The 27,748-nt window shown below is 35.2% G+C and overlaps 1 protein-coding gene across 2 annotated transcripts in view; it reads left to right on the forward strand.

Annotated features, from left to right (window-relative positions):
- LRRC4C (leucine rich repeat containing 4C) overlaps positions 1 to 27,748 on the forward strand; it is a 97,519-nt gene that overhangs the window by 15,039 nt on the left and 54,732 nt on the right. The window contains exons 2-3 of one of the 2 annotated variants that reach the window (XM_037396090.1): positions 23,056 to 23,134; positions 26,226 to 26,358. The gene's annotated coding sequence lies outside the window, so the exon portion shown is untranslated. The remainder of the gene's footprint in view (positions 1 to 23,055; positions 23,135 to 26,225; positions 26,359 to 27,748) is intronic. The other variant, XM_037396091.1, reaches the window with a different exon arrangement.

The following is a 27,748-nucleotide window of genomic DNA, read 5'->3' on the forward strand; positions in this document are numbered from 1 at the left end:
CTAAAGCAAATTCTATATTGAGGAAAAGATGTACTACAGGAGCTGTCAGATTAATTTTCTATGACTTGAACTACTTCCACTACTAAAGCTATGTATTCATATAAGTGTGTGTGTGTGTTCAAGAGGGCAGATTGCTATTGAAAGTTTTGGAGTGCATTTGGCCTTAATACATATTAAAGTGATGATTCATTTCACAGGTGGTTGCATTATAGAAAAATAGCAGGGAATAGTATTTTCCTATATATAGCAAAATACCTCCTTCTATGTAACTTTCTGTGTAGAAAAGGGACAGAAATCTCCACACAGTAGTCATGTAGATCTCATAGGAATTATAACATTTACTATATGGCAGCTAGGTAAAAAAGTTAACTGCTTTGAGGAAGGTTTAAGAATGAATAAGTTTTTTCCACAACAAGTAATGAAAATATTCCCCACCTTCCAAAGGCAAGAAAAAATATGATATCTTGTATCACAACTTTCACCCTCTACCACATCAAATGATAACTTTTAAAGGCTAAATGCAATTAGGAGAGACCTTTAAATACAGTTGAATGGACAGTCTTATCTACTGTAGTGTTCACCACCAAAGATTCCTTGACTCTGATCTTTGTGTGGCTTCTGATGAATTGTTTGAAACAAATTACACAGACTACATGTGCTCCATTTTACCTCTCTGTAACTTAAGAGAAATTACTTTTGCATATTGCAGGACAAATCCTTCCGAAATTTTTGCAGCCTAACTCATTTGTAAGAGTTCAGACATTAAAACCAGTTTCATATAATTTAAGAAGTGGGAGTGGGATTTAAGAGGTTATGTGAACTGAAGCTTTCAGTTGCATGAGAGGTCCTTAAATAAAAGGCGTTTTGTAAGCACGATTTTTATTGCAGTCAGTATCACCATATATAAAGCACAGTGCTTCAGTGCAGAGTAAGAGAGGAAAACAAAAGAACATGTACATATTTTATCTTTAAATATTCCATTAGTGAAACAATTTTGGAGACATAAGTCAAAAACTTCTTATCTTTCCATTCTGAAGAAAGTTTTTTTCCTGATCTGCCAGCAATTTTGTAATACCACTAACTATTTTATATTCAGACTCTTAGTGATTTTTTTCCTCCTGACTTATTTTACCTCAGGGATACACTGAATGGAACAAACAAACAAAGAAAAAATTCCTTCCTTAAAATTAAGCAAGATTGCAAGCCTGACAAGTCTTACTCTTAAGAGTAAACACTTGCAAACATGATCTTATTCAAATGTTACTTTGATATACTAGCTCTAATCAAGTGAATAAGGAGTATTCAAGTAAAATCTGTTCAGGCTTTCTATGTATTTTACACTGAAATTATTATTCATTTATTTTCCATTTATACACTGGAATGGTTGAAAAGCACAGTGCCCAAACTCTTTTCTCTAGACACTCTGAAATTCTACCTACTCTGTCAATGTCAGAGTAGTTTACAAACTTTAAAACTATGAAGTTCTTTTTGTCATAATTCACAACGTTACTTCCATTTGACTTCTTGATGTGTCAACTTGCGTGTTTAGTAGATAAACCACTTCCCACTGCTAGATTGAAGGTTTCTATAGTGCCCCATGAATATATAGATTTTCTTTTTTCCTTCAACCTAGGGAACTGATTGCATTACTCCTTATTTGTGGAAGTTTAGGACCAATTCAGTGTCAAAGATCTAGACAGCTAATTGCCAAGTATATTATATATCTGCAAGTGCCTGTAAAAATTTTGGCTGTGTTAAGGGCTGGGACCTGATACAGCTGGCCTTAACTTTTGTGGGAGATATTTAGTCATGACAATACTTGCTTTGCTTCTCCTATATTAAATTTGCTTATCTAGGCATTGCAAAAATGTATGGAAAGGTATAAAGTCAGCAACTGGTGTTAGGTATTTTTATTGAAATGGTAATGAATTCTCTGATACCCAATCATCTCCTTTAAAGCTCCCCTCTATTTATGCAGACACTAATCCCCTCCCTGCTCTGCAAATGAGCAGATAGAGAGCCTGGGAGAGTATGTGGACTCTGAAATGTGATTCAGAGGTCAAGAGATTCAGAGTCTCAGGAGGAAAGTGAAATTCACAGCTAAGGACAATTTATTGTGACCAACCTGCCCCTATGAAGCTCCCAGCACAACCAAAGGGCTTGGTGATGTCTCCATTTCTCATGTTGTCAGTTGGCATGACTTTGCATAGGAAGGCATGTCTCTTACTAAATTAGAAATGCTCTGATGACTAAAAACTGGTATTTGAGAAAGGCTTTCCAAGTGCAGATCTTTAGCTGAATTTAAGGTTCCTATCACAGTTTACTGTTTCTATACATGAATCACTGCTTATAAATTGCAAATTCAGTAAAACAAAATTCAATTGGATGTCTGGCAGGGGAAAAACATAGTGCTAGGTTTATGATCTTTTTTTCTTTTTTTTTTCTTTTCTTTTTTTCTTTTTTCTTTTTTTTTTTTCTTTAGAGCTGTCTGTGGAGGTAACAACACAATTAAGACACCTAAATCAGTATCACCAGCATGCTTGTCTTAGCTTGGCACATGACGTATCTTCTAAGAATTGTGTTTAACATGGAGACTTCATGTTAAGAAAGGTGTTTTGAATAGCTTTTGTGAATTGCTTAATTGTTTATTGATCTCATAATTATCCAATTTGTTATTCCTTTTTTTTTTTTTTTACCTTAGCATTACTTCATCCTCTTAAAAGTCTTGGAAAAGGTTTGCATTAATTCAGAGTTCCTTATTAAAGTTTTGTGCATTGCTTAAATTCAATGTTGCCAGAGTGATAAGGACAGAATTTCTTTAGAGGTACCTCAACAGTTAATTAAGCAAATAAAGGAGAAATTGTCCACATGTTCAGAATTCATTTCTCACATTGGAGGCAGAAGATAGTTATGGTGAATTTTGCAATGGGCTACTCCCACGGGGTCTTATTTTATTAAACTGAGTAAATTGGATGAGTCAGAGCCATGACTGTCTAGGAATTTAAGAAAATAATTGACACTATCTCCAAAACATACTGCATTTTTCTTTATCTTTGTGGTGGGTGTTAGATTAAGAGATATCTGCATAAACTGTAGCTGATAAAGAGAACAAGATGGTCCTCTTTTTTGCATTTTTGCTTTGGTTTGCATTCCACAAAGCAGATCTGCTTCAGACGTGACTCCTCTATGCCCTGTACTCCCTTCCTTTACTATTTGTCCAAAAATCCCTGACATTGTTCATTGATTTTTTTCAAATCAGTCAGATTTGCCTCTTCTGTAATAACAGAATTGTTTCGCTATTACGGTAATAGTGTATGTACAACAAGGGACTGAAAGTAGAAAGCTAAAGGGCTGCTTCAAATTTTAGCATGGCAAGTTTCCCTCCACCCTCTGAATCCATAAATGAAAATAATTGGGCTGCAATGCCAAGAAATTAGTATCCTACCACAACTCCAGAATGCTGTGAAAACATAGCATTGCATAACTGTGATTCGACTGAATGGTATCATTATGACTAAAATTATCTAACGTTGTGTTGCCTTTTTATTCATATCTGGCAGGAATCAGACTATCTCACCATGATACACAATACGTTTTCTAAATATGGGTGAAAAACTAGAACATTCTTCGGAACAAGTATTGCCTAAATACAACAGAAGTGAATGGAAAATGCTGGCCTAATTAGTGATATATTCTTGCATTTAAATGTGATCAGCATATCAGTCATCTTTAGAATGAAGTAAGCGCCTATTACCAGATGGAAAATAAATTAAATTGAACATTTCTCCTTCCTCAGAAAGTTGGTGCTAAAGTAGAAATGCATACATATTTCAAAAATCCTAATCTGCAATATTTTCAAAGAGCTAAAATTTTAAAATTACTATTTTTAAAATGTGGATTTCCTTTTAAAGATCATTGTATTTTGTCTTATGCTACCATAAGCTTATCCAAACAGTGTAAGTTTCTATTCCTAGTTAGTTTAATTCTTCTTGAATAAATGTGAATGAGATGTGAGTAAATGAGAGACAGTTGTTATGCACCATGACTAAAAGCAAAAAGTGACAGTCCGGGTTCAATTCTCTTCAAAGAGCAAGGATACACAGTATTCATGCCTTGGGACAAAGAACCCTCAATTTAAATTTTACGGACTTTGTATTTCTAGTTTCACTATTGCCAGTATTCCAGAAGGCATGGGAATTAGCTGCCAACATTATCTGTGATAGCAGAGGGTGTAAAGTGAAGCCCTCAAAATTCATTTCTTTGGGTAAGACAGCTAAACATGTATCTGAACACGTTTCCATACTGTCATAGAATCTCAATAGCTGCAGTTCTCATGGACTTCAGCTCCTGGAACATCATTAAAAATTGTTGACTACTAACTTAAAGTAAATCATTTCATCAGACCTGTCATTCAAATAAAAAAGAATTAGTGCAGTTTGGTTTTATATTTGCCTTTTCAAAAATTATTTTGCTAGATTATATGTCAGTGTGCTTCAACAGACTAGAAGATGAATGACCACTTTGCAGTCCTATGGTACAGGCTATGCGAACATTTATTAAATAGAACTGATACATGTAGTTTAGCTTAACAGTGCAATTGCATGTGTTGGTACATGTGATCTATATATACACAACACATGTACCCTATGTCCAGTCCTTCTGTATAAGAGTATTTTAGAGTGATAAACACAGTGTTTCCATGGTGTGCTTTATCTTTATTCCTTACCTGATTCATTTATAAATTCTACTTTAGTTGTGCTAAGATCAGGGTATTACAGCATACATAGTAACTGACTTCTTGTGTTAGAAACTTTCTGCATTGCACTGAGCAAGATATAACACCATTTGATTTTAAATGTGCAATCAAAAAACATCTGGGTTTCTTTTGCAGTGTCCCAGAGCTGGCTAAGAAAGTTAAAAGTCATTGACTAATTGTTCTCATTGTTCATATGGATGCATTACATCCTAAGTCCAAATAGAAAGCCCTGATACATTAAAAGAGCCATTTCCCCCTTTTCTCCTTCCTTCTCCAAAGGCATTTAATACAGCGTTAATTCTTAGAAAAAGTTGTCTTTTCCTGTAATTTCTTTTCCCCATAGCTTCTACTACTGTTCTGAGTGGTTGTACAGATAAAATGAATTTAAGGACTTCTGGACCCTTCAAGATGCAGTAATCCAGAGATACTATATGTTAAATCATGCCCTTTTCTGAAAAGGCAAACATTCCATGCTTGTTTCTCTGTAAAACAGTGTAAGTACAGCACAATTCAGTACTGCTGTTACATGCACTGTCAATATTATATATCATTGTTTGGCTAGAAACTATTGTTAAGTTATAACAAATGGATTAACAAAGAAAAAGTACACTTAAAATAATGGTAACTTAAATGTATTTATAAAAGTGTATTAAAAAGTGTAATTAGTTCATGACCATAAAACTCATACCCATATGAATTACCAGCTTGAAAATTCAAATTATTTTATTGCGCATGACTTGACAATGCAGATGGGAGTAAATTGAAATCTAGACTCAACAGTTGTTCAGCTCCTTCAGTAAGGGAAGGAATATCCAAGAAGGATCCCAGGAAGGGAATTGTGATTTAGTTCAGCTCCAACTTAGACAATGCCTTGACCCATAGGGAAAACAATTTATTGCAATCTGTTCATCTTACTACCTTCTTTACATAAAAGCCTTTTGCAGCTTACATTTGTGTTAGGAAGCAGTGTTAATACTCTTTCTTCTACTTACTTCTTTTATCATCCTCACTGAAAAGGAACTATCTAGAGACTTTGATCTGGATATGACCTGCAGGACTCAAGATGCTTTACTGGAGCAGGACTAGATCTCTCTACCATGCAGGATTGAGCCATAGAAGAGAAATGCAAGTTGCTATAATAAGCCAAGTGCAAAATTGGATTACAAAGTCATTAGAGGCTGTAGTTGTTCAGCACCTTTTAGGCTCTTGGGAAAGATTATTAAACAAATGAAAATGGTTTTAGAACTAAGCATTCTGTTCTTTCCAAATAATGATTATTATTTTTAAACTTCTTATTATTATGCATAATACTGGATTGTATCACATATAAAATTCAGTTTATGAAAACCTATAAAAGTAGGTCTATGCCTATGTAAAAGTGTTAAACCATGATTTTTCTCCCTGTGTGTCCGTTTCTGTAGGTTGGAAGTTTAGAGAACAAAAAGCTTGCTTTTCCTTCTTTTTTCTAAGGTTTCTGGACCGTTTTTCCAAACATGAGTGCCTAAATAGACACTTCAAACTACCTAAAATCACTACATTTCTACTTATTTAATTTTTGTGTATTTAAAATTATTAATTTATTTAATTTTGTATTTAAGAGAAAAAGTTTGGGAATAAGTCTGTGAATACTATCCTGCAATTTTTGTCTGTTGCCCCCTTTTTGATCTGTCACTCCTGAAAAGAGTTTGTTGTGGTCATCTTTTTAAATCCTTAAATGGCTGTAGGCTGCCCCTTAACCTCTTCTCTGCCAGACAAAACCAGCCCTACTCCCTCAACCTCTCCTCCTGACATGAGCTGTAGACCTGACACTCCTGTTAGCCTTCCTCTGAGCCCTCTTCTGTTTCTTCACACCCTTCTCGAAATCTGGGCCCCCAAACTCAATCCAGTAGTTTAGGTGCAGCCTCACTAGTGCAGGTAGAGAAGGATAATTAATAACTTCCCTTGATGTGCTGATTATTGTGCTTGTGGTTTGGCAGACTTGCAGTAACAGTGGGCAGTGCTCAGGGAAAGGGCTTGTATTCAGCCTTGCATCCCGTATGACCTCCAGGTTCTTTGCCCCAGGGCTGCTGCGCAACTTGTTGGATCTCAGCCTGTATTGAGCCATGGTGGTTGCAGACGTTTGCACTTGTTGAACTTGAAGATATTTGTGTTTACTCAGTCCCTAAGTCTCTCAGAATCCTCTTCTTCCAGGAGATGAAATAATTTGAAGATACACTTCCGGATTTAGATTGCTTCTTTCTAGGTTCAGTAAATTAGGGTTCACTTCCCTTTTTCACTAAAAGAAAAAAAAATCTGGGTTTATGTGTTATTTTCTCAAAGTTCCTTAGAAGAATCACGTAATTTCTCTGTTTTGTGGATGTATGATTCAGATAAATATATTCAATATTTTGATATGTCTGACCATTCTAATAGTAAGCATACTATCAACAGCAGTTATTGTTGATACCCTTCAACTCTCGGCAGCATTTGAGTGCTGAGGCCCAGGACATGGCAGCGGAAAAATCCAAGTGCAGGGAGCTCTGCTGGTATAGTTCTTGTTCGACTCCTTGTGCCTATTAGAGCAAGGCTATGTTTGAGTCATGACTCCAGTTTTGCCACTCACATATTTTGCTCTGAGGGCTGGCTCTTGGCTGCCTGAAAATGCTGAGAATCACCTGATGAAAAAAAAAAAAGAAAAAAAACTACCAAGTTGGGACTTACTGTAAAACAGCTTTTTGAAGTGTTCTCCATGTTCTGTAAAGAGAGGAAAAACCTTTTCCTGGAATAAAATATGGCATTTACAGAAAATTTCCTCCTTGAATCATAAAGAATAGGCATAACATATCATTGTGCATTATGCTTCCTATAATTACCATAACAAGAGCCTGGCTGGAGGGAATAATTTCTTACTTAACTGTCTCTGACAAATGACCAAGCCTTTGAGACAAGTTAGGCTAAATCATTTGTTTTTCTGAGACCATCATTCTCTTATCTCACAATACCTGTCCCCAGAGGTGGTAAAGATTATGTGAATTATCGGGACAGGAAAACCACCAAATTCTACTTGACTACAGTAGACTGCCTTATCTTATCCACTCTTTGCATCTTCAGGTAAAGTATGCTTTCTGTCTCTTAATTTGAACTCTCACGTTAGTACTGTCTTGATGTACTTTCATTAAATTCTGTCTTGTAGATGCAGAACATTTTGTTGTTTTAGTAGGCATGGAAAGTATCAGGAAAGATAACTAGTATCTCTAAAGATTACTTTTTTTCAAGTATTTTCTTCATGTTTTTGACTTTGAGTTTTTCAGAAGTACACTGGGCTGCACTGGAAGAAACAGCAGCAAAGTTTATCCCATGATAGAATAGCTCATCTACCCTAGTATGTCAGAACATATTTTTGAAATAATAAGTGAATGCTTCTGCTTTGGTTGCAATGTCATTAGCAGCTAGACAATTTTATTTGACTGTTTTTTCCTCTCCCTTTGTCCCCAAACAGAAAAAAATGTACAGATCAGAGCTGGATAAACTGTTTACTAATTTCCTGTCAAATTCTGTGTTTAAATTCTAGTTTAAATTTTTCAGAAACATCTATTCACATTTATCAGAAAGAAATATAAATATTGTGTTTGGGTTTTTTCTGCTTGAAATGACTTTTAATTCCTTTCATTGTATTACAAATAAGCAAACCCAAATTCTAAAAATCTCCTTAGAATTCGAACAATATCAGTGTATAGTGGGAAGTAGCAACACTTTGGTAATATTCTGTATTATATGTAATATGGGGTATGTAATATCCCACATTAGCTTTTCAGGAATATGCAGATAGATTCAATTCCAAGTATTTTTTGTAGGTTCTTCCCTCTAGAATTCCTGCTCCATGCAGGTTCCTATGATAAAAAGTGTCAGTCAGCCATGAGTTTGTAGCACTACACATTATTTATTTTTTACTTCCTTATTACTGTAAACTTTTTCTATCAGATCTTCTTTCCCACATGTACAGTATGCAGCTCAGTCATAAGTATGTAAACCACCTGCTATTCCATTCTCAAATGTGCCTTGACTACAGTCTGCCAATTGTTGATTTTCACGAGATTATGCAGAAATTAAGATGAATTAGTAAAGTGTGAGACAGTGAGAGAGAGTCAAATAGATCAGTTTAACTCATACTTTCAGACTATCAATCAAAAAATCTTATTTTCCTGGAGTTGGAACAGGATGGATGATAGGAGCTCCTGAGAATTAAAAAAAATATGGTTTAATTATGCCACACATCTGTGTGTGCAGAAACAAACGTGAACAGATTTATGTCCTTTAAAAGATCCTGCTCTTACACGTCAAACACCATCAAGCCAGTTAAAAAACTGACTGTGTATATACGTATCCCACCAAGAGGCAGTGGAAGCTCTTCGATAACCCCCCAATTAATTATTTTATTACAGACCACAAGTTAAATGCAAGTTAGGCAAACTGAATAAAATATGAAAATAATTTTTAATATTATTTGATCTTTAATTTCTTTCATTGAGACCAAAATCTTTTCTGTTTTTCTAAATGAGATGAAATTGACATTTGTTAAGATTAAGTTTAATAGTAAGAGTGTTGAGGGGACTGAGATACAAAATCTTACATTTCAGATGCATGGTACAAGACATTCTGAAAGTAGATAATGATGTTACTATTGAAAAAATTATAATATAAACATGTCATTAGAGTTTCAAGAGGGAAACTGTCAGTGGAGAATTATAAGTATTAGCAGCTTTTGACAGAAAATACAGTATTAGGATATTAGAGACTACTTTTGTATTTTTCCTCCCTTTGCCTTTGACATTTGAAAGTGTTTGGAAAAAAGTATCACTATGACTAAAATAAATTCAGCACACTTCCCCTTTAGCAGTTATAGAGCATTTCAACAAAAATTTACAGATAGCAGATATTTCTGGTATTTAAAATACAGTTTCCTAGTAAAGGTAGAAATTGTTTTTATTTTTCTGAAACAAGGAGAGATAAGTATTTATTTTCTTCTGGCATCAAAAGCTTTTGATCCTACTTTCCAGACTTGTGATAGCATAAATCTTTTCTATAAAATGCTTGCAGGCTTGTAAGGTTTTCACTCACTTTGGAAGAGCCATAGTCTACTCTTTGTGAATGAATTCTGTATGTGGATGCAGGGATGTGGTAAACAGTCACAATACTAAACATTTTCTCTAGCTCAAAATGTTTCTTCATCCATTCATCTGTTTATAAGGTCACTGAGATACCAGTGTGATAGGTGACCTTATAAAAATCATGTGGCTACAGAAAGCTGCATTATAAAGGAAGAATGTTGAACACCGTGTCCAGATGTTGCTTAAAACAGGTTTTCAGATATAAAGAACCAAATATGAAAACATTATGGCAAACATACCATTATACAAATTCTTCCTTTGAAGGTGAAGGGAAAGGAGGTCACATTTATTTTGAAAGCACTTTTAATAGGAAGGGGAAGGGATAAAGAAAAGAAAAGAAAGAGATGTTAAAATACAGTGGTGCTCCAGAATGATTGATGAGAAGATGTAGTCTCAAAGAGAAAAAAGGCAAATATAGATGATTTACCCTTCTATGTTATCAGTATACAATTGTTTCTTGCTGTCTCATGCGTTGTCTAATCTATTTCCAAATGTTCTCACCTTGTAGAATTATGTCTGTTCAATAGATTTCAGTCTCGTGAAATGTTTTGCTACTATTCATCTTATTACCTTCATTTTATAGTATTGTTATTTTCTTGGAGGTTCGTTCTCCCTGTACCATGCAAAATAAAGTTTTTCTTCCTCAAGGTCTATAATCTTCAGATATTCGTAAAATCCCATCTTTTTATTTAGCCATTTTGGACTATCTGTCCTCCTAAAATAAGCTTTCCTTATTACTCTTCTATCTCTGAATATCCTTTCTGTCATTATTATTTTATAAGATCGCTACTTAGGGTGATTTTGCACCCATGACTGCATCAGACCCCTGTAGGGGACATGGTAAAGATGATGAACTGGGTTAGTGTGAAGTGTACTGGTAAAATTTCTTGCTCATCCAATATTGTTTTGGATACAATATTCCTTCAGTTTCAAGAAATACATTATCAAGGCTGTGGCCACTGACAATGTCTGCTCCTCAGAGACAATAATTTCTTTTCAGATGAAAAGAGCAGAGGCAAGGGACAATTATTTTGTCTCCCTCTGCCCCAAAGGCAAAAAGCTGCTGAATTTGAGACAAATTTGTATTTTTGTCAATTAGCTTTAAAACATTCTTCCACACAGTTTCTTCTCAGTGAAACTGCCATTATTCTTCATTAATAAGATTCATTATATCTGTATTAGGAATGCATATTTATTTTAAAGCTAAAAGTTTTCAAGTTATTTATAGTTTCATACCTGCTTTATTTAATTTTGATCAATTACAAAATAATGTGGGTAACAGCATAATAGAATTTAGCAGTTCTGTAGAATTCCATTTATGAAATATTTTATAGATGATCACAAATTATGATCATACAACTTCTTACAAGTTGGTTAAAAATATATAATCCTATTTTAAAGGAGTGGATTGGCCTACATATTTTTAGTGGTCTGGGTTGGGTGTGTTGGTATATGCGTAACCAAGTTTAAATTCCTAAAAAGTCTGAATTTACAAAATGCTGATGATACATAACTTTGAACTCACTGGGTGTTCAGCAACCCGAAGTTCAGGCCATAAGGTTTCCATCACCGAGTACCTAAAATCAGAAGTTTAAAAAAGTGCCTCAGTTAATTTAGTTTTTTAAAAAATCCCAACCAACCAAACCAAACCCCTTTGGTATAATGCAGCCCTTTAGACCCCTAAACTTGCAGTATAGCACCAAGTTAACAGATATTTCATTTATTATATCTTTTTTATATATATAATCTTGAGTTTATGTGTTCAGATGAAGAGTATTCCTTGCAAGACTAATGGGCCTGATGTGCAGGGTTTTTTTTCTTGTAGCAGTATCTGTAATGTGATCGATACTTTGCAGAAAAAAAACAACAAATTAAATTGCTGCTAAAAATCACATCATGTACATATTATCTGTTCAGTAAATTATAAAGGAAGGATGAAGAGCTAATATTTTTAATATTTCACAGAAAAGTAAGAAAAGAAATAAAATTAACTGTATTAAGTGACCCAGGAGTATGTTATGTATTCATATGTATTCAGCGTATTGTGCTGCCATCCAGAGGGACCTTGAAAGGCTGGAAAAATGGGCTGACAGGAACCTCATGAAGCTCAACATGGAGAAGTGCAAAGTCCTACACCTGGGGAGGAACAACCGCATGCAACAGTGCAGGGTCAGAGGCCACTCAGTCTGGGGTATTGAGCTGGGGCTTTGAACACAATGACTTCCCCGAGGTCCCTTCCAACCTCAGCCATTCTGTGATGCTGTGACATTCCAGTAGTCTGCTCTGTGTAAGCAACTATATTCATGAAACTACTATGGCCCAAATTTTGCTCTTTTCTTTGTGGAACTCGTGGTGACTGTTATCATCAGGTCAGGCATTTCATGGCAGCTGATGACTGTCTGGAACAGCTGGAGCCATAAGTATATTTGGCCAGTTATAGTGAAGAATAGCCAATCTAAAACTCATTATTGGTGTTAGAAAACTTTACAATTAATTGGAATTTAAAAAGTACTCTTACTATTTCTTTTTTATTCTTCCTTTAAAATCTTCTGTTTCCCACAACTTGAACTCACGGCTAGTATTCAAAGGTTTATTTTATATACACATATGTACAAAAATAAAATAGTAGGAAAACATGTTTTGTAGTGTGTATATGTGTGTGTGTATATAAATATATATATCTAAAACCAAGGATGATAATTATTCCATTACAGTTAACAGTTGGAATTGATGCCTCTCCAGCAGACCAATAACGAGTAGGTAAGAATGGTTGTCACAGGTGCACATCACACCGTTTATTGTGAATGAGATTCTTATTATTACAGAAAAAATAAATGCTTGCTGGTTTTGGCTAGCAGATTACTTTTGTTCTTAACTTTAACAAATTGTTTTTCAGCTGGAATCAGAAGGCTTGGCCCATCGCTGTACTTCTCTGGTCCTTACTTGCTTTGTCTTTATTTTGCTTTATAGGAAGAAATTCAAAAGGATATTTTAAACCCAAATTTGTTCTTGCATTTTTGTGTCCTTAAGATGATGGATGAGATTCCTTAATGCATTTCTAAGTGGACTGTTGCTTTTATCATACCCTTCTCAGGCAGGAAACAGATACCTTTACATTCTCCAAAGCTGCTTTTGGGATGGGCAGGGGGATCTTCTTTTCCTAGCTTTCTCTATTCTGCTACTGATCAAACTACCGGTTACTCTCACATATCAAATAGCTTAGTTCTTACTAGATGCTTGTTAGTATTTGAGTGTCATTTGGGTTTTTCTTCTTTTTTTCAGTTGGCATGTTTCTTTGTCATGCAGACCTAGTTTTACCTGATACATAGATCCCAGTATGCTCTAATGGGAGTCACTGGGAGTGCTTGTTTAATTTTTACATCCAATTTGTGGGAGTAACACAGATGTCCTTAACTTTCTGAAACTTGGCTTTAGATTATTGTATTGTTTCAAACTCCACTGATTATGTTTGCCTATTATACTAATAGTTGCTTATATGGTATATGTGTTGAAAATGTATCTGAGTTGGATGTACATGTATAGAATTGGTATAGGTATTCATATATGTATATAATATAGTTAACATAGAATATCAGAAAGTCATGATGAAATTCAGGACTTTGATTTTCTAATTGACAGTTTGGTGACCAGTCCACTAAGACTTCTATAAAACTTACATTATTTTTTAATACAGAGATTTCCTTTTTAAATTAAATTGATTTTGACATTGTGCAGTAAATACCTAAGGACTTGCTCTTCATTAGTGTCAAGAATGCTTTTTTCTACCTGATTTTGGGGAGCATTGAGGACAGCTAGGATTGATCCTGAGTAAGCACTTTTATTAGGAATTTAATTCTGTAGAGTGCTGCAAATCTTTTCCCACTGAATGCTGCTGAAGGTTGCTAGGCATCTCAAAGGGTTAGTGACTATCACAGCTTGCTTAGCACATGGTACTACATATGTCGCTTGCAATCTCCGAATAGAACAGACTTCTGCTGCTATTGCTGCCACTATACATTATTCCGTGTGGTTTTGGGGTGGTTTTGCTGTGCTTAGAATGTGAGTCCATCCCTTATAAAATGGTAACATGCTGTGATTAGGGACTGCTGGATCAGCAAAAAAAAGTCACCAAAGATGTGGGAAGAGGAAATACTTGAAATTTTTGTATAATAGCAATAAAAATAATTAGTCCCCTGAAAATTTCATATAAAACCTCTCTAGAATATCGAACCAGTCAATGACTGAGGCAGTGTGATTTTCTTACCAGCTTTGTTTGGTCCGTGTTCTTTTGATATTGTTGTGAGATGTGGATTCTCACATACTCTGTGCAATGCCAGCAGTATACAGGATGCACTTAAGACAAAATAAGCGTATCCCCAAAGCCTCAGGGCATTGGGCTGCCCTTTTGTTCCGTGTAACCTATTGCAGAAATACTCACAGAATGACATGCTTTACTGCATGTCACCTTATTGCTTTATTATTAGCCTTCATAAAGGTCAGATGGGCCTGACTCAAATTCATGAGGAAACAATGCTGTACAAAATTGTTTTTCCTCATTTTATCTCTACTGGAGGACCTGCATATTTTTCTGAGGTCTGCAACAGTATTTTTGATATTATGTGGAAAGCAAAGAACTGTTTTCAATTCCAATTGTGGTAATCAATGAGATGTAAAATTGCAGCAGTTCCATGCTGCCTAGAGCCTCTCCTGACAAACCTCGTTTGGTTTGTCAGAATGCATAAAGCACTCACAAGACCATAGCATTAGCTCTCTCTCTCTCTGATGTGAATGAGCACAGAAAGAAACCAGCTCTTAAGGAGACATTTTCATTTGCTTAAATAACCCTGCCATGGCTGCAGTACAACAAAATCTTTCTGTGCTATGCATATTTCTTAGGATTGGAATAGGAACCTGTATGTGTAATACAAAAAAGCAATAAGCCCATGGACTAGCTCAATAATTACTTCAATTCTGAAAATGTCATTCAGACATAGAAGTCAGTCAAGGTAACAGTCCAGGTATGCTGTATTTTTAGCATATTTGTGACTATTCAGGAAAATTACATTTGTTGCTGTACCTCTCTCTGTGACCATCTGGATTTAAGTAAGGTACAATATGGAACCTGCACCCTCCTTTTACAAAAACAGAGAATTCTTTTACCTCAAGTAAAATAATTTTTCTAGGTACTAGCAACTCTAAGCCTTTGAAAGAAGTAAGCAGTCAGGAATCAACTGAATAATGAATTGTTGGTAGTTTCTTAGAAACTTTTACAGTATATATTCAGGAGGAAGAAACTCTCAATGCTGTATGTTTTGGAAGTATGTGGAGTATGGCACATATCCAAAGAAAAAAAGAAAAAAAAAAAAAAGGTAAAGGTTTAGCCCCTAAATGTTTTCCTGTGGGTGTCAAGGTGTCATTATAGATGGAGCGACTGGATACCTTATGGCATTAGCAATGGGCAAGAAGCTTCTTGCCTGTGCCTCTGATGCAGATAACTGCAATCATCCCCTATCAGTTCCTTGGAGGTGTTTATAAAATGTTCTGTTCTCATTTCCTTTGCTACTGGAGCAAACATCAGTTTTGTATAACAGCATTTCTCTTGACTACCTTAGCTGATTAGCAAAGATTTGAATGAATGTTTGCAAATAAGGTATTCTTTGTCTGCATTGTTTATTCTTTCAGCATAGAAATTAAGGGCACTGCAAATTTCTGTCTCATTCTAGAACTGGTTTCCAGAACTATATGTCCATTTTCTTTATTTTGCTTAATATTGATTTTCTGATGAATAAATATGAATAAAAAGACAACAGCATTGCCATTTCCAAGCTTTCATAAACTATGTTACAATTCTTGGCAGTGACAAAAAAATAATAATCCTAAATGTCATTTAAAATTGGGATTGTCATAGTTTAGGGATATGTGTTTCAAGTATTCCAGCTACTTTCTCAACTAGCAAGTCAACAGAATATGAGTTTTCACCTTATGACTGGATTGCATGATCTAGATTTAGGAAAATGAAGACTTTGGAGGTAATAACATGTAACATCTGCCAAGAGAGTAGATGGAGAGCTGCATATGTTGGAATTGCTCTCTCCACATGATTGTGTCAGGACCTCAGTTGCTGTAACTCACCAGTTGTGAGTTCTGGGCCATGGGTTGGGGAAAATTTATCAGGGAAAATGTGGAGAATGATCAGAAAGAAGAGGTCTGAAATTCTTCCTAAAAGAATTTAACTGTTCTCTTAACCACTAAAACCAATCTTAGACAAAGGTGTGTCACAAACATGATTTTCTGTGAACTTCTGTTTCTGAAGTCTGATAGCAGCGTAATTTGGTGGGTTTGTTTTGGGGGGTGGGTGTGTGTGTGTGTTAATTGCTTGGGTATAAAAATCTTTTTTCCCAAGTGGAAACTTGGCCTTATTATACTGGATCTCAGCCAAGGAATAATTTTTATTTCTGGAGAATATTTGAAGAAAGGCGGAAAATCTGGGGGTTTTTGTTTTTAAGTTTCACATTTATAGAGATGTTTTTATAGCAAAAATCGGATTCTTCTTTTAATATTTTGATACCTTGCTGAAATTTTGCTGCATGTAGATTGTCATTTGAATTAATGGTTTGAGTGGTTTGGAAAGTTCATAACTTTTTCTTCCTGGATGCGTTCTTTGCACTCAGGACTTAAATACAGTGATTGTGTATTTCCTTATGTTACTGAATGCAAGAGTAAAATATGTTCCAGATTTGGTTTTATACCATGCGTTCTGAACTCTGTTCCCTGGTCCTGTGTTCATTGGTGCCAGAAAAATTAAGTAGATCTACAGTGCAGTTACCTGTTCCATGGAGAGATTGCCCCATGAATTTCTGTACAGCACAGTCCTGTACAACTGCAGTCACACAAGATGTGATTATTTTTTCTTTATTTTTATTTTTTCCTAATCTTGGCTAAAAATAGCCTTTCATAGGAACTGTTAGGAAGTTTCAAACAGAAATTGAAAAAATGATCAAGCTTATAGCTTATAATTATCTAGGTAATATTTATAACAGTCTTTTCAGGTAGTTAAAACCACTGAAGATATGGTAGAGCTCAGTGAGGTCTTCTCTTCATCCTTCTCCTAGTATGATGAGGCAACCAAGAACAGAGAGCAGGGAGTTTGTCTACTGTAGGCTCAATTGATCTTGAATCTCTTCTTGAACTCTGTTCAAAAGGTATTCATGCTTTGACTATGCTGTTAAGTAGAATATAAGTGTTGTTCTCTGGGGTGTATTCTGGGTTACTAATCAATATATTGTCTTGTATCCATAGATACTTTTAGGTCTTTGAAATACTCTCATGAACAGTGTCTAACATAGACTGAAGTATAGAATTGATTTCCAGACCAGCTTTGGTTTACTGATCTTGAAGGGCTTGTATCTTCTGTGTAGTCTGGTTACAAAAGTATTAATCCCAGATAAAGGAATTGGAACCCAGTACTACCTTTTCAAAGCCGGATGGCAAACTTGCATGCTCCTTCTTTTCCTTCTAGCCTCAGAAGTTTTACATAGCTAGCAAACATGGCTCTGCTTTATACCCATGAAGTCTAGCAAATAGACTTATTTTCTGGAAGAGATGAAGTTCAGCCCATCAAGCCAAAGCAGGAATTGAACTGAGTTTCCTTGCAAATACTCTAACCCCTAGATTATATACAAAAGAGGAATGCTTGCACTCCTGTTCCTTTGAATAACCAACTTCATTCCCTAGGATGTGTGGGTATCCCAGGCTTTTAATTACCTCAAACAGAAATTTTGTGGGTTGCATTGCACTGGATTTGAAAAAGTAAACTAAATATAAGTGTAGAATAAAGGGAGGGGTGGGGGAAGATGACAGTCCTGCAAGTATCTGTTGTCCATTTGCAATCAAGAAAGGGGACATTAATGTATAGATAATTCAGGTACATTTGTCGTTCACAGTCAATATAAATTAATACTCCAAATAGTAAAATTCTGCTTGCAAAAGTTTCTGAAAGGCTCAACCAGATAACCTGCTTGCAGTTTAAGTCTGCTGTGAGACTTTAGAAGGCTTACTAGATGCAAACTTTACTTGATTCCAAATTTACAATCTGAAAATGCCTATATTTTAGGCCACTACATTTTCTGGAGATAAAAATTTACAAGTCCACATATCTTAATGAGGACTCATAAAGCTGGGCAGATAATGAATATAGTATTTTTTTTAAATTTCAGCTCTGCCTTCTATCAGTTTGTTTCATTATGCTTGTGTGCATACTTCTTTTGCATGAATCTTATTTTGGCAGTTTTGGAAAACTGGGGTGTTGAGCTGGAACTGATGGCATTGTTTGCATCATGGTAATCAGTGTAACAGGAAGAAAGCCAGCATCCCTGGTGGAGATGTCATAGCTATTCCTTTTTAACCCTTCTGAGGGAACAGAACTAATTTTAATTTGGAGGCAATTTCATTAGAAGAAATAAAAGGATTTTGATGTCCTTTCCAGGTTGAAAGCCCCAGTTTCTTTTTCCAAAGCATTCATAGACTTTTTTGGCCTGTTTCCATCTCTTAAGGATGGGTCATCCACTGTAAACCACCCACATTGTACTATATGACCTATATGACCAATCACACAAAATCAATCTGTTAACATATTGTTTTTAATTATTTTAATTATATTTATTTTTGTATTATTGAAAACTTCTTTATTAGCAGGGAAACAGGTCATTATTTTATCAACATTTATAGAGAGGAAATAAACTGGTATTTTTAACTCCTTTGCTTGTATACTAGTAGACTACACTGTTGTAATAGCACTCAATGAAAATCTTTTTATCTTTAATCCCTGATGGCTCGACACTGATTATTTTGTGGGTTTGTTTTTTTTTTCATTTTCAGTAACAATTTGAGGATTGCTCCCTGTTCCTTTGCAGGTAGCAATGCATTGCACCTCCATTAATGCAAGCTTCAGCAAGTTCTACTCAAAATGTTGCAGGAAGTATCAGTTATGCATCAGTCCTTGATTGTCAGTCTCCACCTTACATTCACCTCTTTTCATATAAACTTAGAAATTAGTTGAGATGTAATAAATGCAAATATCTAATGACATACTGTTGACATTCTTACCAGTGGTTTTGCTTAGCAGGCTCTTGTATTTTCTTGCTTATTAGAAAAAGGCAACAAGCTCTGGTGTAACAAATAGTATACAAAACCCCCTTTGAAATCCAGTTCACATATACCTTTATATGATCTATGAATTCAACACTGTGCACATTTCATAAGTAAAGAGTTTTTTTTGTATCACATATGTTTATATGTTGATAGTATGGTAAATTTCTATTAGCTGAAAATGAGATTTTAGTTGTATGAGACCAAATACAGATCTTAGTCAAAACCAGTATCTGACAATTTTGATGTCTGAGATTGATATTATTAAGTACAGCTTAACACTTCATTACTATTCTTCTTAAGATGTGTGTTTTGCCACAGATTTACAAATGCAGAAAGCAGTATGCTTCATGCATGACTGCTGGACAATATGTGTAATGTCTTAAGAGTGAACTATTTTGTGTGTTGTTCTGTGGCAATCATTAGAACAATTTAGCAAGAATTCATATCATCATAATGACTGCATAGGTGTGTGTTTTATAAGATGTGCAGTTGTGGTACGAGCATCACTTCATCTATTGGCTGGAACTTGAATTACTCAAGTAGTCCCACACAATTACTCAAGTCCCACACAGTAGTTCCACCAGATAAATGAAGTTGTGTTTACTTCTGGAGTATGACTGTTTGAGTTCTAGTTTGCCTCTCCTGTTTGTTTAGTGAGTCTTTTGTCCAGAAAAATGATTATTATATAGTCTCTGCATAGTCAAGCCATTCATGAAGTTAAATAGTAAGCTATCAACTGAAGTTGTATTATTCTTGATAGAGGGCTCCCACTGTTCATTTTGAGTTGGCAAAGGCAAGAATATTTAGTTTATTTCTTTGCAGTACCTATTGAATGCAGTTCATCACTATCCTCTTGCTTTAAGACTATGCAATCTTGTGAATTTCTGAGAAGACTTTCCTTTCCTGGATTTATTGTCCCAGGTATAACAATGATGTGTAACTATGCACATACAATATAAGACAAATAGTTGTCTTCATTAGTATAAGACGAATCATATTATTCATAGTCTTCTGAAGGAAATCTGTCAGCTAAAATGCAAGTGTCTTTGATACCTCAGGGAAGAAGTTTTTCTCATGTGTAACACCAGCAAATTATGTTACCTTCTTTTGCAATACCTTGAGGGCACAGAGGGCAGAAAATAGATTAAATAATGGGGTAGGTCTTTTGCATTAGTAATATATTTGAAACGCTCTGGCTTGGGAAATGCATTGTGACTTGGAAGTTTCCACATGAACTAGTGAGTAGGGGCATCCTGTAGCTCCTTTCAAGCTGTTGGCTTCTGTGCTTTGTTTTTGGAGCTGATTTTCATTAATTCACTTCAAATTAATTACTGAAAACTCTAATAATTCGACATTAAATAGCTAAAAGATTCCTAAAATTATAAGTAACATATAAACAAGCAGAGGAATGAAATTTCATAGAAAATCAGAATAATCCAATTTATGATAATAATAAAATTATTATTAATATACTTATTAATAGAATTTCAGTTTTAGTTTTTAAAAGAAACCCCAACATTTTAGATGCTTTTAGAAAAAATGAATGTGTGTCTTTCTGTGATTAAAATAGGGCTCTGGAGCTCAAAATTGTTTTCTGAATTTTTCTGTGGCTCTGTCTTCTAAGACTGTCATCTTCTTTTTTTTTTTTTTTTTTTTTTTTGTAGAGATAATGATCCTAGCCTACTCCTTTGACAATCCTATATTATGGTATGGCAAAATTCCTCATAATTATTGCTAAGCTGAAACTATTTCAGATACCCTAGGAAGGAGGGAAAATGTAAGTCTAACCCTAAGAGTTCAGTGGAATTCAGTAGCACTCCTCCTATCGCTTTGTAGGCAAATTGAGTCATTTTTTCACCCAATGTTCACTTTTTTCTCTCTGGCCCATACTGTGTTTCATTTCAGCCACACTGAATTTAGCAGTTGATGAAGTTGGCAATAATTTATTTATTTTGCTGTACTTAAAATGCTAGGCGACACTATCAAATGTTCTTCACTTCAATCTCTTTTCTTTCTGTTTGTGAATGTCACACTGTGTTGCACAAACACAGCAGGGGTGAAAGCTAACACAAACGCATGTTTGTGTCTACAGCACAAAAAAATGTGTATTTATAAATGAACAAATCAGGTCAAGTCTTTCATAGTAAAAATAAATTAAACGGTCATTTGTCAGGCAAGTGTCTGGAGACTATTGTTAGTAGTCAATAGAACTGATCATAATGGAGGAATATTGGCAGGGGGAAATATATATAATGACATTTTGTGTTTATAAGCACATACACAGACACATATTAAAAAGACACTAGACCTGTTTTTCGCACTGTACTGTTACTCTGAAATGAATCACTCACAGCTTTGTATTAGGCTGAACAAGGCAAATGGTCTAGAAGATTGATTCAACACGGATTAACTTGTTTATTGATTAAATGTACAAAAAACATTTTCAATCAATAATATATGAGTGAATTTCTTTGCTGTAGCAGCTCACATAGAAAAGCTGAGAATACGATTTTAGAAATTGGTATTTATACCTTAACTCAACTTGTTTCGGAGAGATAGCCATGCAGAATTACCTAATCTTCATCTGCCTAACTCAGATACAGAAGTATAAAAATATTAGAATACCAGGCATGCAACTATTCTTTATTTTGTTTCCATCTGACATTTTTGAAAGAAGAAAAATGAGAAGTGCAATATGCAGAGAAATTATAGGTCTCATACAGGAAAATAATCCTTACTCAGGATTTCACTAAACAGAAAGATCAGGAAAAAAATGTAGTTACGACCTTGCAATAAACTGTCAAGGTTTATGGAGGTTTGGCCAATTCCTTAGTATAAAAAAAGTTCTATTCTTATAAGCATATAAAACAAAATAGAGCTCTGAAATAGCAGAGTATGTCAGCAACTGAAAGGAATGAAAACTGACAAGAACGCCTTTTCAAATCACCAAGAAAACACCAGTATCTGGTTTTACTGCACGGTGAGTCAGTAGTTATTCAGAGGTGAGATTTAACTTAGCGTCTTCATATTCATTGGTAGTACAGAATTTGTATAAAGATATCTTTCTTTGTTTAAGAAACTGTCTGAAGTAGCATTTTCTCTCTGTACCCTCTGGGACTGTTGAAAGTCTTATGTGAACATAGCACACTGCAATTTTCCTGCTTTATTAATTTTACCCTTACTTGTTACCTAACATGTAAATACCCAGAGCTCAGACACATTTTTACTAACAGCTTGTAAGTCATTCAAATTCATAAATAAAAGCATCTAATGTTATTTCACATGTCCTAGGGTATCCAAGGCTTCCACAGGAGCAGGCAGATAAAACATAGGATCTACAAGAAACCGTCCTTTTCTGGAAGGGCAACTCAGGACCAGATGTAGTAACATAGAGTATCTAAAATAACTTCCTTTCTTTTGGCAGTTGAATACTACTGTTAGTGATATTTATTAAAAATAGCAGGAACAGTGTAGCTGTTTCTTCTGTTCATTTATTTTATTTACTATGTCATCATGCTAGCACATGCTACTATATTTTTTCTTTTGTTAAGTCTCCCTTTACTAAAGTCTTTTTCATTCCTTCGAAATCTAGAAAAAAAAAACCACCTGCTTTGAGACAATTACTAATGCATGGTGATAACTTCAATGCACTTGTGTTATTTATTGCCATAGTAAATTTTTAGAAAATACTTAAAGATTTTAGACCAAAATTTGATCAGTTACTGGCATAAGTCTGAAGAAAAATCAGTGCACTTGAAATAAGGAGCTGAGCACCGGATTAATACTATTGATTGTTTTCAAAAGATTTCTTGCAGTTCTTCTTGGTGAGATATTTAAGCAAAGATTATGCCATTATATTAACAATAATGTTCCTTTCATCTTCTTGCTAAAACCTCATTTTCCTTATAGCATCCTTTGTTCAAACCTTCTTTAACATTTCATTTTTTTGTAGTTGATATCAAGAAAACTAAGCTATTTTCTATCTCTGTCTTTTCTTTTGAGGAACAGAGGAAGGGAGGAAGATGGCCAAAATCAGTCTTTTTGGTATACCTCTTCTTTTGTGAGCATAAGTGCATGGCAGGTGAGATTTTCCAGTGTTAATATGGTAGAATTAGTACCTAATTATAGTCTTTGAAATTTAGGATGAGACTGTTTGCAACTTATTTTTCATATATCTTGAGAGACTTCATTTTCTCTAGCTTTTGCTTGTTTCCAGAAGATTTCTTTTGGTAGCTGCTTCAGCACAATTCCCATCTTATTCAATCTGTAGGAAAGCTTTAATAACAATCTTTTATAAAAATGCATGAAAAAAATTCTTTCTATTCTGTTGTCTATTTACATCTTGAACTTGTTAAAAACAGACTTCTCACAAAAGTGAGAAAACAGACATGTTAAGTCTATGCTTCTGGTACTCATTAGCTTTATTTTCAGGAAATCTGGCTTAACATTGAAGAGCGTATGAAATCATGATCATACTTTGCATGGGAGGGAAACACGATGCATTCAGTTTTTGCTTTAATAATGCTACTCTGTGAAACATGAATATATAATTGGGGAAACTGCTTCTCAATGAGCAACTACTTAATTTCAGTTTATACTTGGAATTTATTTGCATAAAAATAACTCTCAGGAGTACAAATTGAGAGATTTTCTGGCAACTATGAACTTATATCATTGTGTAGAACGAGAGGTAAAGCAACTTAGAATTTTTTTTCTAGCGAGTCCATGAATAGAAAAAGAAATCCTAAATCACTGTTTACTCCCAGTAACTTTCTTCCTCCTATTTAATGAATCATTTTGCACATTTCAGTTTACATGGACGTTTTCACTGTTCATAAGTACCTCTGAAAAATAGATCTCTTTGAACCAGCAGGTTATTTTTGAATAATTTTCTATTATTCATGTGGTTGCTTATATTTTATTTCATTGGATACTGGTATACCATCCAATGTATTTTTTGTTTCCTGTTTCAATATTAAGGAGATTTTTTAAAGAATGTACTTGTTTCATGCTGTTAAATTTGGGGTAAATGAATATTGATGCGTGAGTATATGTCTATACCAAGATTTACAAATGTTTCCATAAATCCTACAATTGTCAAGTTTAAAACAACCTTATCTTTATGTATATAGCTCGTTGGTAAGAAACAGAAAGTGGAACTTAAGAGATCTGATTTCAGGTTCATGTTCAGTCACAGATTCCCTGTATGTTCCTTAACAACAAGACACAGCAACAGATCAACTTAATCAGAAAGAAATGTAATGGAGTGATCAAGGCGTATTGCTGTGTCTCAAGACACAGTGACCTGTTATGTCTCAGGCTGCAGTTTAATCCAGAAGTAAATGGAAACTTTTCCATACATGTTCAGGAGTCAAAAGTAGTGAGACACAGAAACCACATCACCGCCCTGTGACCCCAGGCTATGAACACTTGGCATGCCTTTACCTCATCATTTGGAGGAGCTTGATAAGCTATCTGATAGACATCTTTGACCATCACTTTCTGACTCTTTTTTTTTTTTTTTTCCTCTTTCTGATTGGAGAAGAGGGCTATGTGATCAGGGTATGAATTATTTGCAAATTGCTGTTTGAATAGAATTGGCAAGAAAAATTATTATGTAGTGTAGGGATATTTTCTGTGGAATCCTCAATTTTGCACAAATAATAAAGGAAAAAAAAATAAAGTATGGAAACAGGCTCTTCCAGGAAAAGCTAATGGCTGGTTTAGAGAGAAACAGTTCACATCCAGTTTCAAACTACTTATTATGATAAAGTAGTTCCATCCATAACTTCCAAACTGTCCCACTTTGAGTCTCAGACACAGCAGGAGGCCAGTTTTAATATCCATTTCTCTCCAATGCTTGGATGATGGAGAAACTGCTGGTGACCAGAGTTTGCAGCACAAACTCTGTCTTAAGTAGAAGCTCCAGGTTGCATGAAAACAGCAGCCTTACATAAACACCTAGTATTTCACAGTGAAAAAGCTTATAAAAGAATCAAATCAATAGGCAGCCAAAGAAATATTGGTGCTTATTACATCAGGAGCTTTCTACACAGACCCAGCTTTTATCTCACGGAAAGTGGGATTTCCTGAGTTCCCAAGCAATTTCAAGGAGGTAGCTACCTCTCTGTGCAAAACCAAGGACTGTGTCCTTCACTGAGACACTGAGGTGACATGTTTGGAGTCCAGCGTTAGAAGGAAGGAACAAACACCTCTTTGTTTCTGCATCCTCCTTATAGACTTTCTCATAAATAAATATATAAATGGAAACTCTCTAGAATTAGGATAGACTAAGAAAGCACTGTGGAGGTTGCTAGGCAGCCGAGGCCAAAGGAATAGAAAGCAGGCAGGTCATTGAAACGCAGCATCCGTGACTTACGGGTTATCTGGAGTCACCATTTACTCAATTGTCTTTTGTCATAAACAAGAGACAGTATAATTTATTTTTCTTTAGTGAATGAGCAATGTTTTTAAAAGATTTTGAATAAAAGGCCAGTTTTAGATCTCATTACTATCAGCATTTTTGAGCTATGAAATTACATGTATGATTATTATTTCTAAAGTTTATTTTCATTGTCTATAACAGGAATTTGGTGCAATATATCCAGGCTATAACTTTTGTCAAATTTTCATTTTTACCACAATATGCATATAAGACTCTAAATGAAGGAAGTTTCCAATGCTAGAAGTTATACCTTGCCCTCAAGAGGTGTCTGTGTTTCACTGTCGCTAATGACAGGGAGCGACCTGACTTCTACTACCGTACCCTGTATGATGTATGATGAAGCTACTTATTACAGAAATATAGCAGTAACACACACCCCCTGGCTATATTACTGCTAAGCATGCAAAAATACAGGCATTTCCAATAGGCAAGTTTTTGATGTGCAAGATTAGGTGATCACATTAGGTGATCAGACTATTTGCTGCATTTGAGATCTCTGCTTATATTTGTGTCTTAAAGTCTGCTTGAAATTAACTGTGCCTTCAGCAACTGTACAAGTACATTGAGGGAATACGGTAATCCTACAACTCCCCTCCCTTCTCAGATAGTGTAATGACAGTTCTATATCATGTTTTAGTCTACTTATTCTCTCCCAATGTCTTCACATTATGTATCTAAAAGATTTTATTGTTACATCACAGTTTTTCAATATTTGTTTCTTCCACAGGGTGGATGCTGTGGGGGGGTCCAGGCAGCTCTGTGGAACAGTCTCCAATGGGCTAGTAGGATGAGAAGGTCCAAGGGTGGTTTGGGAAACGAGGAGAAACATCACCTCCCAAGACGGTAAACCTACTGCAAAGGTAATTCATGCTAGGATATTGTTATGCGGTCAGTTTTTCAGGCTGCAGGGTTATCACAGCTGGAACGAATGGCAGAAAACTGGTAGGGAATGGGAGCACATACCTTTGATATCTGAGTATTCATACAGAGTCTCCTGAAAATCTTTCAAGAGCTTCTTAAGTTTCAACTCCCCTCCCTGTGTAAGGGAGAATTTGGAGGCTGTATCTTACAGGCATTTTCTTGTCTTCCTGTGGACCTGTTAGAGAATACAAATCACAAGTTTACAGTAACTTTCCAAGAAATTCCATGCAGGACTTAAAACTCATGAAAATGCCAGTTTATCAGCTACATAATGATTTAGCATAATAAAATGTTGTTTCACAAGAAGAATTAATGGCTTTATTTTTAATTGTACATAGTCTGCTTGGTTGGTTTATTTCAATCTCACCTTCCAGATTTAACTGTTGTGTTTATGGAGACTCTCCTTCTCCCCTGAAGCCTTAACTATGGACGTTTTTGTGCTAGCATTTCAGAAGTCCAAGAAAATGTGCAAATTAAATATCTGTCATCTCTCAGTGTAACTGTAATGCTTCTTCCTTCGAGAGGTAGAGTTGAACCATGCAGTACCAGAACATTGTTTCTCTGCTGTCCTGAAAGCTCAGCTATATGGTGTATTTCTGAGCCCAGTTAACTTTCAGTATGTCCATGCTATGCACACATTTATTGGTCCTCAGTTAAAAATAGGTTTGCTGAACAAACAGATTTTGTCCAGGCATCCTAACCCAATCATTTCCTATGGTACTTTATGAAATATCTGACAGGCTGACTTGCTGCTTTCACTTATTAATGTGCTTTAATATATGCAGAGTGTAAGAATATTAACAATGGAAAATCACACTGGTGGAAAATAAAATTAGGTTTTTGATGCAAAAGTTTTCATAAGGATCTGTTCCATGAGACACTAAAAAAGCACAAAACACCATTTAATTAGGAAAGCTTTTTTCTTTGCTCAGGAGTATAGAAGTTTTGGCTGGTTGAGTACTAGGTTAGGCTTTCAAATGTCTCTGGGAAATGCCTTCTTTATTGTTCCTGGTGAACTCCCTGCAGCTCCCTGGCATTCATTAATTAAAACCATTCAGAGATTCCACTGCTGCAATTCACACATTGCTTCTGTGCTTCACCAGGCTTGGCAGCTGCCAAAAAAGCAGACAATCTGCACTCATATAACATTACTGGGAGTTATGTGTTTGTATAACCTGTAGCTGTGGTAGAGAGCCTAAAGCCTTGCCCTCTGGAAAGGACAGAAACTACTTTTTTACCTGGGAGAAGTTATGAATGTGTTTGTGACAGAAGAAAGGTTTGATATAGGAAAGTGAGAGTAAGCATAGGTCTTGCCTTCTGCATTTATAC

The sequence above is a fragment of the Falco rusticolus genome, chromosome 7, assembly GCF_015220075.1.
Source record: "Falco rusticolus isolate bFalRus1 chromosome 7, bFalRus1.pri, whole genome shotgun sequence".
Classification (NCBI taxonomy): Eukaryota; Metazoa; Chordata; class Aves; order Falconiformes; family Falconidae; genus Falco; species Falco rusticolus.